We start from the raw sequence: 3,423 nt of genomic DNA, 5'->3' as shown, positions 1-3,423 counted from the left end.
CTGCAGAGCGGACTTGTGCAGATGGTGGATCTGGGGGTAGGGCCTGGGCTGGCTCGGTGGATGCTGTTCAGTTCCATGGTTTAAAGATGCGGTGTCTCCTTCCTCTAAAATGGGTGCCCTGGCCTGGCACTGGTGGAGCTCAGTGCTCAGTGTCCTTCAGTATGCTCCCCCCAGCCCCGGGGCCACATTGCACTCAGCCCGGCTGGGGAGTTGGCTTCATCCCAGCGTGTAGCGCGCATTCACGTGCTCTGGCATGGACCCTCGCTGCAGCCCAGAGCCTCACCGGAAGTTTAGTACCATGGTCCCGGAGAAGTCCTGGGCATGATGCCAGTGCCCACACTCATTCAACCACCAAGGCATTTTGAGAATGGATTTTTTGTTTGTTTGTCTTTCCTCTTATCCTGGGCTTGAATTCAGAGCTTTCGCATTCACTGAGTTTTGTTTGTTTTTCTCAAGGCTAGTGCTCTACCATTTCAGCCACAGCTCTATTTCTGGCTTTTGGTGATGAATGAATTGGAGATAAGAGTCTCAGGGATTTTCCTTCCTGGGCTGGCTTTGAACCATGATCTTTGGATCTCAGCCTTTTAAGTAGCTAGCATCACAGGCATGAGCCACTGGTACCCAGAGAGAATTGCTGTTTTTTGGTGGGATACATTTTGGAGAAGTTTTGGGAAAGGCGCACACACACAGACACACACAGACACACACAGACACACACAGACACACACACACACACACACAGACACACACACAGACACACACACACACACACACACACACACACACACACACATTTGGTACTCAGTGCCGGGTGCTCTCTTGCTTTTTTCACCCAAGGCTGGTGCTCAACCATTTGAGCCACACCTCTATTTCCATATATTTTTCAAAAACCCTAACAGAAGTTGGACATCTCCCAGCCTCTTACATGTTTCCAACTATTTCTAGATGTTTCCAACTATTTCTAGATCCTAAATAGATAGTCTCGGACAGCCGAGATGCCGTGCTTGGCTGTCTTGATTTGTACCCCTCCCCAGGATCTTCTCCACAGCCCTGCTGTCTCCTGGAGATGATGGCATTGGGAATATATGTGGGTGAAGTACTTGACACACTTCTCCATCTTAGTACAGACTTCCTCACTTCATGTACGAGGGAGTCAGAATCCGGAGATTTGGAGTCCTTGACGGTAAGGGATGAAACAAGGTCTCCTAGATTCTGCCTCCCTCCCCTCCCATCCCCCCCCCCCCCCCCCCCCGCCCTGCTCTGGGGCCCTCCCCTGCTTTCCGAATTCACCCAACCATTTGACAAGGAAGCAGAAGATTCACAGCTAGAGGCTCCAGCAATGGGACGTGGGCCAGCTGGGACTGGCAGAGGCCTGGCCCTGAGCTCTGAAGTTCTCACCTCAGACACTGGCAGATGACAGATGTGTACAGGTACAAATGTCAGAAGATGTGTCTTTTTGAGCATAGTGGCACATGTCTAGCTTGCCTAGCATGCATGAAGCCCTGGGTTCAGTTCCTCAGTACCACATGATCAGAAAAAGCTGGAAGTAGTGTTGTGATTCAAGTGGTAGAGTGCTAGCCTTGAGTACAGAGAAGCTCAGGGACAGTGCCCAGGCCCTGAGCTCAAGCTCCAGGATTGGCAAAAAACAAAGAACACCCCCCCAAAAGAAAAATCAGAAGAGCTATCTTCTGCTGCATCTGGGGGGAGGAAACACAGGGGTGTGCCTATGGGTCGGCCTTCTGTTCCTGAAGCCTACTTTCTCTACTCTGTTGTGGTGAGACTATGGGTCTTCTTGGGTAACATTAGGAAATGGTCAAAGCCACTTCAGAGGGTTCTATCCAAAACCCGAGATGATCACCACCAATAGTAAAGGCTCTTTTCCTAAAGTTGGTGAGCCGGAACATGGAGTGATGAACAAATGACATGAAGAGGTCAGGCTGCACGCGAGGTGACAGAACCGGCACAGGAGGTGGTCTAAAGGGAAAAGGAATGTTCTTGGCACAGCAGATGACCTTAAGGACTTTTCTTATTTGTTATGAGCCAGGCAACTAAGAAATGTCAGTAAGATGGTATAGGAACAACTCTCAAATACGGAACTCATTAGCAGTCATCAGTATGCATCATTGAAGCATACATCCAAATTCCCTTTCTGTGAAACTTTTTGATTCTACTTATTGTATGGAGGATTAAACCCCGAGCCTTTTGCATGTTTGTTTTTTTAAAAAAGGAATGTTCTAGCTTGTGTATTTATAGTTGTCAGACTTTTTTTCCTTTTCTCTTTGGTACTGAGCCTGAGTCACAATTGTTAGGCCCGCTGGAATTCATAGGCGTGAGCCACTGTACAGCTTCTAACTGTGGAGATGGACTCTCAAAGATTTCTGCCCAGGCTGGCCTGAAACCACAGTCCTCCCAGCTCAGCCTCCCACCTAACATGGGCTGACAGGTATGTGCCACTGTGCCCAACTGTGGGTTGAGATGGAGTCTTGAAACCTTCTCTTGGCTGACTGAACCATGATCCCATAATCTTCCTGTTCTCAGCCTCCCAAGAAGCTAGGATTACAACTGTGAGCCCCTGGTGACTTTTTGTGTCTTTGCCTGCGTGTGTGTGTGTGTGTGTGTGTGTGTGTGTGTGTGTGCCCCTGGTGACTTTGTGTGTGTGTCCCTGGTGACTTTGTGTCTTTGCCCGTGTGTGTGTGTGTGTGTGTGTGTGTGTGTGTGTGTGTGTGTGTGTGTGTGTGTGTGTGTGTGTGTGTGTGTGTGTGTGTGTGTGTGGATTACAACTGTGAGCCCCTGGTGACTTTTTGTGTCTTTGCCCGTGTGTGTGTGTGAGTGTGTGTGTGTGTGTGTGTCTGTCCTGGGGCTTGAACTCAGGGCCTGGGTGCTGTCTCTGAGCTTTTTTTAGCTCAACACTAGTGCTCTACCACTTGAGCCATACTTCCACTTCTGGCTTTTTAGTGGTTAATTGGAGATAAGAATCTCACAGCCTTTCCTGCCGGGGCTGGCTTTGAATTGTGATCCTCAGACCTCGGCCTCCTGAGTCGCTAGGATTACAGGCATGAGCCATCAATGCCTGGGACTTTTTAAAGTTTTTTTTATTGATGCAATTTTAGTTTTATAAGCAAACATAAAAAGTAATACAGAGAGATTCCTGTACTCTGAGCTCAGCCTCCGCTCATAGGGACATTTTGCAAAGCTAGAACATGGCACGGGATGTTTGCATTGATTCAGTCCTCAGACCTTAGGTCAATTTGTTTGGTTAAGTATATGTGCAGCTGTGTTAATTTTTATACAGTTTTAGCACCTGTGTATCTATAAGCACAGACAATACAGCATTTTCATCACCACGGGACCATGCCTGAAGCTCATTTGTTCACTTATCCATTCATCTATTCGTTTATTCATTTAAGTGTTAAGGGCTACAGT

The sequence above is a fragment of the Dipodomys merriami genome, unplaced genomic scaffold (genome assembly GCF_024711535.1).
Source record: "Dipodomys merriami isolate MVZ:Mamm:240054 unplaced genomic scaffold, mDipMer1.0.p SCAF_1, whole genome shotgun sequence".
NCBI lineage: Eukaryota > Metazoa > Chordata > Mammalia > Rodentia > Heteromyidae > Dipodomys > Dipodomys merriami.
The sequence above is the reverse complement of the archived record's forward strand: the minus strand, read 5'-3'. Positions refer to the sequence as shown.